Source organism: Triticum dicoccoides, chromosome 1A (assembly GCF_002162155.2).
Source record: "Triticum dicoccoides isolate Atlit2015 ecotype Zavitan chromosome 1A, WEW_v2.0, whole genome shotgun sequence".
NCBI lineage: Eukaryota > Viridiplantae > Streptophyta > Magnoliopsida > Poales > Poaceae > Triticum > Triticum dicoccoides.
This window is the reverse complement of record NC_041380.1, coordinates 70225723-70237497: the sequence shown is the minus strand read 5'-3', so window position 1 is coordinate 70237497 and position 11775 is coordinate 70225723. Positions and strand designations below refer to the sequence as shown.

Sequence of the window (11775 nt, the reverse complement as noted above, 5' to 3'; positions counted from 1 at the left end):
TTTTTTTACTGCTTGTTATATGATAGATGCATGTTGTATGGATGAATGGATGGATTGATGTATATTGGTTAGTTATAGCTTTGGTCAATTTAGTGATGTTGTCAAATGTTGTCAAATTTGAAGAACAAAATTGGCATATTTGAGATGTTGTCAAATAGCTATAGTTTCATTTTGTGATGTTGACAAAATTGGTATCTGATGAGTAGTTATTTTATCATGATGATCTTGCTAAAAAAATTGAAGAACAAAATTTGACACTTGATGAAAATTAGGATTTGAAGTATCATGATGATCTAAAACCTTGACTAGATGTCATTAGCAATATGATTTTTTTTCATAGTTTGAAGTGTCAATGCTTTATGTGATGTGGTGCCGTCAAAATTTACAGGCTTTGTGGTATTCATCTCCCTGGAGCCTTCGTCGTCTGGGTTTGGTCTGTGATCTTGCCGCTGCTCGACTACTTCTTCTACAGCGGAGGGTGAGCTACGAATCCACCTTCACCTCCTAGCCTCTTTTAACTAGATTGAATTTTCACATCAAGTCGCGTAACCTAGGTCTCCCGTCCGAAAGGGTTGCATCGATAAATATGCATTCAATTGCATATTTATCACCGCAGCTCTTTCGGATTGTCCAGCGCTTTCCATGGACAGCCCGAGGATGTGTAGATTGGGTACGTTGTTCATGCTCTACCCCGTTCCGAGACAGGATTTCGGCGGCGCCTCCCTGTTGTTCTCCGGATGCACATTCTCTCGGCATTTTGCCGAGACGTGTATTTGGAGAACAGCGGGGAGGTGCTGCCGAAATTTTGTCTCGGAATGGGGTAGAGCATGGACCGTACTCAATCTACACATTCTCGGGTGGGATTAGGACCCATCTTTACCTATTAGAGATGTAGGTGGATTACTCGTCAACCTTGTAAAAAATAAAATATTGATGTTGGTAATTAAAATGAATCCTTAATTTTGTTGCGTGGCTTCCAATAAAGCAGAGATGGCAGATAATCAGTGGATGTATAGTGGGTTTTTCCGTCGGAATCAAGTAACAACAGAGTGGGTCGAGAAAACTGATATGTTTTTGAAAGAGATATTTCGTAGTCCAATGAGGATGGTGCCAGAATGCCCGTGTGCCAGATGTAAGAGACGTATCCGCAGAGATAAGAGTGACATGACTAAGCACCTTCGCACGCATGGATTTATGCCCAACTTTAATATGCCGATAAACTTTGCCCAGCAGGACCGTGGTAGAGAGGATGTGATACGACAACGCATCGCTGGTTATGAGGACGATGGGGTTAGAGACATGCTAGATGATGTCTTTGCTGCACAGCCGACACCTCCGTCACATTCAGCGAATGAACCGGAGGAGCCGGAGGAAACCGCAAAGGCCTTCCTGGAAATCTTGGCCTCGTCAAAGAAACCTCTCTATGAGGGTGCCAAGCTGTCTGTGCTGGATGCCATCTCGCAACTGATGGCAGTGAAGGCTGAGTACGGCTGTAGCCGAGGTTGCTTCGAAGCATTTCTGGGAGTATGGGCTAACAGCCTGCCCGAGGGCCATGAACTGCCGAAAACCATGTACGGTACGAAGAAAATCATGAAGGCGCTCTCCATGGACTATGAGAAAATACATGTTTGTCCAAAGAATTGCCTTTTGTTTAGACATGAGTATGCGGATGACAACTACTGTAGGAAGTGCGGTTCCTCTCGGTATATTGAGGTGGTCGATAAGCATGGTCAGAAGCGGCAGCTAAAAATCCCTGTGAAGGTTCTTCGGTATCTTGATTTTATAAAAAGACTGCAGCGCCTTTTCATCACCGAGGAGTCTGCCAAAATGATGAAGTGGCACAAGGAAGGGAAAAGGTACAATCCAAAAAACTCCGCATTGGGAAGTTGTGTTCAAGGTGTCGCCGCATGGTAAGCTACCGGACCCGAACGATGATGATTACTACAACATAAACCCCATGACATACGAGGGAGTGTTCTATCAAGAGGAACATGATGACGTGGTCCAAAACAACGAGGATGATGACTTGGGTTATGTTGACCTGGAACCAAACGACGACGATGCAAGGATTGATGGTGAGGCAATTTTGAATCAAAGAGACATAATTATGCTTGAAAAGTTAAATGAAGACACTGATGATGAGGAAGAGCCTCCACCTCTGTCAGACAACGAAGAAGATATGCGTGATAGTGATGATGAGACCGCTCCACAAATAGATTACAATAGTGATGATTCATATGGGTTCTAGAAAATGTAAGTTCTTTTAATGATCATTACAATAGTATGCTTAATATGCACTTCTGGTATTAATGTTTTTCCTGTATGCTTGTTTAATTGATATCCTTACTAATTGTTTATTCTCTTCTCAATGCAGGTTTGCTAATCATGGGCAAGTCCAGTGGTGCCAGTTTCCTCAGTAAACTCAAAGGAGGACTTACTCGGAGTGGACGAGCCCACAAGGTTCCCTCCCGACTACGCGAGGATGGCACCTCACAGGGAGGTGGAGGGGTCGGGGGAGGAGACCCTAGAGGAGGAGGCGGTGGGGGGAGAGCCCCTAGAGGAGGAGGAGGTGGGGGGAGAGGCAGCCGGGGCAAAAAACTCCGGGCCGTGTCCGAAATAGGAGGGTCTTCTTCGATGCCCTCCCATACAGAGGCACCTTCTGAGTCTGAGGAGGAGGAGTATGTTCCTGATGGCGAGGAGGAGGAGGCCGAGGAGGAGGGTGAGGAGGAGGAGGCCGAGGAGGAGGGTGAGGAGGAGGAGGCCGAGGAGGAGGGTGAGGAGGAGGGCGAGGAGGGTGGAGGGGAGGTTGATCCCGAGTTGTGGGGTGACTTGCCACCGGGTGCTCCGCAGGGGTGGCTGCGTGGTAATGCCGGACTACCTACACCACCTTCTATCAAGGAGCACAAGTGGATCATTGAACCTGTGGGGACAGAGTAAGTGCATCTCAATCATATTTTCAACACATGACAACATTTTCTTATTGTACACATGGCAATCATTTGATTCTTTTGCAGAAACTGGATCCTTCGCGGAAATGGCCGTAAACCGAACGGCCTTATCACTGTCCTGTTGAAGCACTTTTGGCCTGGCCTATTCTGCCCGCGGCCAGACAGGGACCCGCAGCTGCGGGTTTTGGCCACGAGCTGGGCCCACTACGAGGCTTGCAGCAACGCGGAGTACGGGACAGCCGCTAAGGCCGTGATCACCAAATTTTGGGTAAGTTCTCTTCTTAATCACTTGTCTTCAGTTTCGTTCATAGTTTATCATTGGATCACTCAACTCATGCCTTGTTTGCTTCTGGTTTATGCAGCAACTCTATAGAGTTCTTGACGAGCACAAGGCCAGAGCCGACGTGGTCTTGCTTGCGGCTGCCAAGAAGAAAGCTCGTCAGTTGCAGTACGAGGTGCGCTGGGTTGCCATCTCGCAGTACTACCACTACTACCTGCACCAAAAGATGACCAAAAGTCAAGCACAGAAGCAGCGACTTACCTTGAACAGGGCGCAGTTCATGATGGTAACTATTACTAACTTTTCATTGTTTCAAGCAGTCAACTCTATGTTTCGTGCTCACATGTCATGCTTCCAAAATTTGCATAGGTTGTTCCTCGTTGGTGCTATGGAAGGCATGACGGATGGGCGAGTTTGGTGGATAGGTGGCTCGGCGCCGATGCAGAGTTTGCTGCCAAGAGCATCAAGGGCCGGGCTAACCGTGGAGCCGACGGGACACACGGCCAAGGAAACAGGAACCACTGGAGCTTCAAGGCCATGAAGGTATATCTATGTGCATGATGCATTTTTGTTCTTCTTTACCGTCATGTTCTTATGTATGGCTAACTTCTATTTGACGTTGTAGGAGGACAAGTTGAAGAGGCCGCTCTCAGACATGGAGTCGTGGAAGCTGGCCCGCGAGCGGAGTCGTCGCAAGGAGGGCGAGAGCCAGTACTACGGCAAGACCGAGGAGCACCTGGGGTCTTACATTCATCACTATCAGGAGTTGCATCCGGATGTTCCTGTTGCCGAGGTCGCCCAGTCTCAGATCGACGACACGGCGGTGGTGGCCATCCAGGGGAAGAAGAATGGCCGGTATCCGTGTTTCGACGGCTTGATCACTCCTTCGATCTCGTACACACAACTTCGGGCTAGCAACCCGAGCCAGTTAGAGAGTACGGGGCGTTCACAGACTCCTTTAGCCCGCCAGCATGCTGTAAGTATTTCCTCTTTATCTTTTTTATCTAGCATTCTCAGTTTATTTTCAGCATTGCTCACTTAGAAACAATCTAAATTATGTAGGCATATAAGGAGTTTGTCGAGCATAGGAATCTCGAGGTGCGGGAGTACTTGAAACGAGTGAAGGCAAACGATGATTACAACCGTCAGATGATGACGGTTAGTTCTGCCCTCTTAAAACCAAGCTAAATTTTTGCACTTTCATTCCTTCTGATCTTCTAGTTTGCTTGTTTAACTAACATTCAGGCTATGTTGGCGGCTTGGAGTAACGGCACGGGTCCACCACAAATGGGACCCCCACCACCACCTGCGGGAGAACCCCCACACGTGCCCACGTTCGATGAATGGGTGGCACTAGGCAGTGATGGTCCGGTTAGTACATTTGCCTAACTACTGACAAACTAGTTCTCGTTCATTCAACACTATCATATCATATTTACTGTTAGAGTCTTTTCTGAAACATGTAGGGGACCGGTGGGTCGACTCCTGCTCCGTCGACCCCAGTCACTCCGATCTGGCAGAGTGGTGGTGGTGGTTTTGGCGGAGGTGGTGGTTTTGGTGGAGGTGGTGGTTTTGGCGGAGGTGGTGGTTTTGGTGGAGGTGGTGGTTTTGGCGGAGGTGGTGGTTTTGGCGGAGGTGGTCTTGCTTGATGATTCCGTGCATGTGGCCGTCGTGCCATGCCTTTCATATTCCTACTTTTATGATGTTTCATGTCTTGCACAACTTTTATGTTCATGAACTTGAGTCGGTGATGATCTTTAGATGATGATGGTGAACTTGAGTATGTTTAGATGATGAACTGTCATATTTCTGCATAATTTCATATTGTTCTGTTTTGAAATGCTGTCAAATGAATTGGAAAAGAGAAAAAACAGGAAAAATAATTAAAAAAAAAACTATGCCGACGGCAAAGCCGTCGGCATATATAAGCCCAGGAGTCACCAGGGCTCGCCACGTGGCGGATCTATGCCGACGGTTTTGCCGTAGGCATAGGTGAAAATCTATGCCGACGGCAAAGCCGTAGGCATACCTCTGCTGCCAGGAGTATCTATGCCGACGGCTTTGCCGTAGGCATAGCCCTGCCACGTGGCCTTGCATGATTCGTCCCCGTTTTTGACAGCGTCGTCCGTTGCCGTCAGACGAAAAAGACTGCCGACGGCTATACTATGCCGACGGCTGACGCCAGGCCGTCGGCATAGGCCCCTATGCCGACGGCTATACTATGCCGACGGTCTGACAAGACTACGCTGACGGTATCTACGCCGACGGGTCTATGCCGACGGCAGCCGTAGGCATAGACCTATGCCGACTTTGTGTACATCCCCGTAGTATAAGGGGTTTTTCTGTACTTTACCACATCTTTATATGTACTGGCCTTTGGCCCTCAGTAAAGCCAGTTGCTCATTCATCCAACAATTCTCAAAACAATTGGACAGAGATTGAAGGCTTCCAGTCCCCTGGTAAAACTGACAGCAGCTTTGTACACATGGGAGAAATGTTGCCATGGTGCTCTTCTGATAAATCATACTCTATACTTACCGCTGAACAAACTAAATCTAGGTCACTGCCGATTACAAAAGAAGTTAGTACTATAGTAAGCGCTTCTATACTCTAATTCTGGATACTGTTGCTATGCACGGTACCATTTGGAGACCCTAGTGCTAAACTGGTATTGAGATCACATGGCTATTCTCGGTACCATTTCGACAACTACACTGAACCCTGACCAATGCCCTGTCTTTCTGGATGTTGAACTGCACTGAAGCAGAGTGCTCTTTACCAAGGAACTTTATTCAAAAGAATCCAAAATTCCGGTGACTTCCGTGAGGACCGACATATTTACATTCAGTGAAAAAATAGTGACACCTCAACTCGATCCAAAAGGAAATAAGAGTTTAATTGTTTTGGCCAAATTCCTCAAAAAGTGATTGAATTTCTGTCAAATCCAGAAAACAGAACTGGCCCTTTTCGCTGAACTGGAAACCAAACATCGGTGTTTCCTAAATTTGGCCAAACCAAAGTTTAAGAATCCTTTCCCCTTTCCCCTAAGTTTCAACAAAGTACAATAAATGGCAGACATGGTAATTAAAACCTTGATGGAATTGGTCTCACAAACATGGAAGTGCATCTCAAAAATGAGGTACGGATAGGAGAAATAATTGGCACTACTGGAGACTTAACATTATTTATTGCCTATGGGGATATAGCATTAATAAGTCTCAGGTGAATGCGTCATTCTGAATAAAAAAAAGGTACACCATTTCCATTTTCATAGAAATAGTATTTTGAAGGCAATAGAAGTGTGCCAACAATAAGCTCACCATGATTTGTGTACGAATTATGTGATGAAACAGGGGAAGACTTTTTTTTACCAACGTGAGCCAGCATGATTCTCTGAAATTTATGGCACCGTATAACACAGGGATTAATTATGTCCAGCTAAGGGAGCCAACAGTGCAAGGTATAAGATGGATTCTGCATAAGGAAACGCCCAAAACTTTCTAGTAGTTAGAATTGAAGGAAAAATCAATGTGAACATGGCATATCTGATGCTCTGCACCATCTCACTGCTGTAGGCTAGCAAATCTACTGACTACTGCTAGTGCACATATTTTGTACCTACAAATATGGGTGCATGTTCATTTGATTATGCTAGTTTTCTTAATTGACTGCAAAACCATATACATAGAAAACATACCTTGGAAACGGAGTTGGTTCAGTGCATATATGGCACCTGTATATGTTTCCCTCTTTTAGTAATTTTCTCCAGCATATTTGGCATCCCATGTACCACCAGTCGGTAGTTGAGATAACCTCAGTGATTCTTATCTTCGAGCTTATAATATTGAGTCTGTGATGTAATGGAACTATAAGTTAGAGGCGCGCATGTAAACGAAGGCATTGATAGTGTAAGGTGGGTATTGGCTTTACTGGGGTCAACAGCTGCCAAAGCTGCAACAGTCGATTCAGTTGCCTGCCGTTGGCCCTGTCCCATATTTCGCAGCTCAATTTGGTAAGACATGCCACTTGTTCTGCATATGGGTTGCCATAAGCAATCAGTGGATACAAATAAACAAAAGTCATAATTAGATCCAAAATATGGACAGTACCTTGCGACCATGGCCTTCATCTCAGGGATGTTAACATTGATGTGCCACCTGGGTGATGAGGTGTTTTTAAAAGCCAGTGTGCCTGTAGATTTCAATTAATTATGTATTCTAAGAACTCGTCTTGTTGTTGCAAAAGGAAGATCAACTATCATAAAGGGAAGCACAAAATATCATTGCCTGCATAATGGTCCACCATCACTCCGACAAAAGTAACACGACAGGTTCAGTTTTGGACCATTCACACAATGCATCGCCATCAAATGATCCCACAAATTCCCCCCAAAGCACCGCAATTGTGGACTTTCTGCAGAAAAGACGTGTTCATTTGAGAATTCATTATGTTTCATCGAAGAAACAAATAAAGAAGTATGAAAAAATCACATACTGTCCATCTGTAATGTAAATTTGATGCCTTGACTCATGAACAGAGCCAATAGGAGGTAAAACATATGTTACCCTACTGATTAGTGCAGCCATGTCTGAAAAAAATAAAGATAAACATAATGTTCAAAACCGTCATGAATAGCGAGAGAAATAGAAAATAGGGAAATTCATCGGGTCGGGAACAACTGGCTCGGCCAATGTCTTATGAATGAAGCTAATTCTGTACGGATGATCAACTGCTCTGTATTTGTGTCTGACTCTAAATATTTGGTAGCCTTCAATTGTATAGATGACCACTTCATGGAATGTATCTTTAAACATAGCCATTTTATCCTTTGGTGTCGATCCTTCTGCTTTACCCCCCGTGCAAATAAAGGAAATCTAAAGTGTACCGATGGATAGAGCAAATCTTGTGACAGAAAAATCAGAACCGTCCTTACTTTGGAATTGATCATGATGAAGTTCAGACCATACAGCTTCAATGTTCCCATATTGAAACAGTGAACTTGAAATCAAACGTGTGTCTTTCCAGATTTCTTAACATGGGGCCCTCCATCAGAGGCAACCTAATGATGGTACACTGGATTATGAAATGAATGGTTATAGATATGCTACCAAAATTTAAGCAGTATAACCTTTTTTGACAGTTAAAGGCTAGTTGATATAGAAATAAAGAGAACTAACTGAATGGCAGTGTGTTAGTCAATTTCTTCGCTGATTCTACGGTTCCGAATTTGAAAAGAATTCCAACGCCAGCATGTCAATCTATTTTTTCGCACATTCTAATGGAGGGAGAAATAGGATAGACAAATTTGATGGATGACATAATGGAGAAAGAACAAAAGTAGTGTATTAAGGAGGGGTGGACGGGGGGAGAAATAGGGTGGCCTCACCTAGTCAGAAGTGCCCGTGTAGAGGTGGAAACTCAACCTGCATCGCCATCATGTGCCGCGCGCCATCAGCGTCAGCTATTCCCCGTCGCCCTGCAGTAGCTTGTGGCCAGAATTTGTGGTTGCAGACCTCCGTGGCCGAGGGGAGGTGAAGGTGGTAGTGGTAGTGTTGGTGGAGGAGGCGAGCAGTCAGCGGCAAAAGGGCGTGCTCGAGTGGCGAGGTCGCTGGAGAGGCGGCTGTGGGGCTGCAGCGAGGCAGAGGGGGCGTCGCCGCTCCTGCCGCCGTCCCCCGAGAGGGATTTGTTTTTTGAGTTAAAAGCACCGGGAGTCCTACAACTTGCGCTGAACGTGATGGTTTGCATTTTAACCTTATCCAGTCCTTAAACTTGCATCAAATGTGCAAATTTGGTCCTGCCCAATCACAAAGCGACATGTGGACGCGTGAGTGCCGACCCGGTCAGCGCACGTCATTTTGCAAAGAGGCCCCTACCTTTGGTTTGAATCTACTCGCAGGACACGAAAACACCTGAATTAATTTTCAAAGGAGACTGTCGTGGCCGCGCCCGCGATCTCCAAGGACTTCATCGACTTCGAGTTCAGCCTTGGCGGGGGCGGCTGCACCACCAGCATGCTCCCCGCGGACGAGCTCTTCGCTGATGGGAAGCTGCTACCGCTCCGCCGGGCTGATGCTTCTGCCGCGGCTGCGCCAGAGCCGGAGCCTGCCGCCGCGCCACCTCCGCCGCGGCTAGAGGCAATGCCGGCGTCCCCGGAGCCGATCAAGCCGATCCGCGGCGGCGCGGCGGCTGGCGCTGCCGACCAGCACGTGTTCTCGCCCAAGGCGCCCAGCTGCTCGAGCCGGTGGCACGAGCTGCTCGGGCTCAAGAGGGTGGCCGCCGCCCAGAGCCCGAGGACGCCTTCGCAGTCGCAGTCGCAGTCGCAGTCGCCGTCACCAGCGGCCGCATTGGCGAAGACTCCCGGGAGAATGTCGACGGGCACCGCGTCGGACCTCGCCTCGGCGCCGCTTCTCCGCGACAGCTCCGACTCGGAGGCCTCGCTCTCGCTCGCCTCCTCCCGCTTCTCGCGCTCCTCCTCCTCGTCCTCCTCCGGCCACGACCACGACGACGTCAACCCGCGCTTCTCCCTCGACTCCGCCGCCGACCCCAACCCTCCGCGCCTCCGCCTCGTCCGCTCCTCCCACCGTCACTCCACCGCCAGCCGCGCGGCCGTCGCCGCCCAGGCAGGACGCGTCGAGGTGCCTCTCCGTGGAATCCCCGCGCATGAACTCCTTGGGCAAGATCGTGTTCCAGCAGGGCCTGGAGCGCAACTGCAGCTCCCCATGCAGCCTCCACGCCGCGGCCAGGTCGCGGTCCATGGCCTGCGCCGTCAACCGGTCCTACTCGTCCGGCGTCCACGTGGCCCCCGTGGTGCTCAACGTGCCAGTCTGCTCGCGGCCGGTCTTCGGGTTCTTCAAGGACAAGAAAGAGTCGGCGGCCAGCAAGGACTCATCCTCATCGAGGTCGTCGTCCCGGTCGTCGACCCTGGGCCGGAAGACGACGCCGACTCCAGACGCCGCAGCGGTGGAGCGGCGAGCAGGCCCTGCGGGTGATCCGTCCGGTTGAAGATACGGCGGGCGATCGAGCGCTTGGTCGTGCATGGAAAGCGACGAGCTAGACTAGGGACTCAATGATGGATGCATAGCGCTTTGTTAGGTTTTTAGCTGATTTGGTTTGTTCTTTGGGGTGCTGATGAGAAGGTCTAATCAATTGACTGTTCTTCCTTTTCTTTTCTCTCTTGACTGTAAATTTGGAGATTTGCTCTTCTTCTCAATCCTCAAGGCCGTTGTAGCTAGCGCATCTGATTCTGATTTGGTTGTTTGCAAGAAAAAAGATCACAAGATGTTGTTCTGTCAACTTGATTCAAATGAGCAAATGATTCACACTCTTGTCATTGTTCAAATCCGCAAATGCATTGCTCTGTCGATCGATCGAGCTGGCGTAGCACAGTTACAAATGCAGGCAAACAGAGAGGGAGTGAGCTGCGGGTTTGTCTCCTTTAAAAATTAATTTAGGTGTTTTCGTGGCCTGCGGGTAGATTCAAACCAAAGGAAGGGGCCTCTTTGCAAAATGCCGCACGCTGACCGGGTCGGCACCCACATGTCCACATGTCGCTCTGTGATTGGTCAGGACCAAATTTGCACATTTGATGCAAGTTCAAGGACTAGGTAGGGGTAGGGTCAAAATGCAAGTTCTAGCACCAAACCATCACATTCAGCGTAAGTTGTAGGACTTTCGGTGCTTTTAACTCTTTTTTTTAGAGGAGGAAAAAAAGGCCCAACACTCGAGAAACGTCCCGGTAAAAGTGGCAGAAAAACGGGACACGCGGAAGTTACCGTTAAGATCCCTAGTTACACGCGTTGTCTTACGGTAAATTGTCATTGCAAGTGAAAAAAAATAAAATTAGGAAAAATCGTTAGAGCAATTCCAACCGGCCAACCCATTTATCGGGAAACGTGTGTGGCCGGTGTGCCGGCCGAATATTGAGCCGGTCACACGCGGCACGTACGATGAAAGAACGATCGAGTGCTCCCTGGCCCTCTCGTGATGACGTGTCCCGTGGGACCCGTGCACCGCCCTGTCCTTCCTTCTTATCCACCCACGCAATCTTATCCTCTCCCTCCACTGTTTCTCTCCTCCTCAATCTCGCCTCCTCCTCTCTGTCTCTTCTTCCCCATAGTGGCCAAGACGTTGCCTGCTCCACCGCGTATGAGTTTGCTGCCACGAAACAGCTCCAAGCCCGCTCCTGCGAGCACCTCCAGAACCACCACATGAAACACGAGCTCACTTCTGGGCATGGCCCCCGTTTTGCAACTCCGGCGACCCTCCTTCCTTCCCCCTCCTCCACATTCAATCCTTGCTGCCGCACGGCAGCGACCAACACGGAGAGGAGATGCAGTTTTTGGTGGCAAACCATCGGCGGTGAGCAACAACGTGCGACGACAGCTGTAGAAGGACAAGATATGGGCTGTGCAATCTCGATGTATTGATCGGTGCACCAGGCACGTATATATAAGTACAGAGGTGGGCCACAACCTCAACTATACAAAGGAAACAGGAGGTGGGCCCTACACACAAATATACACGTACACAATATACTCAACACCCCCC

At 48.4% G+C, this 11775-nt stretch overlaps 1 long non-coding RNA gene and 1 pseudogene across 1 annotated transcript; one reads left to right on the top strand and one right to left on the bottom strand.

Moving 5' to 3' along the window:
* Positions 1-6939: 6939 nt before the first annotated feature.
* Positions 6940-7564, bottom strand: LOC119366089. Its single transcript, XR_005175932.1, has 3 exons — positions 7338-7564; positions 7159-7259; positions 6940-7078 (listed from the first exon to the last, which is right to left on the bottom strand). It is a non-coding gene; the product is annotated as an uncharacterized LOC119366089 (long non-coding RNA).
* A 699-nt stretch (positions 7565-8263) lies between these two features.
* LOC119351646 lies at positions 8264-10230 on the top strand (annotated as a pseudogene).
* Positions 10231-11775: the final 1545 nt, after the last annotated feature.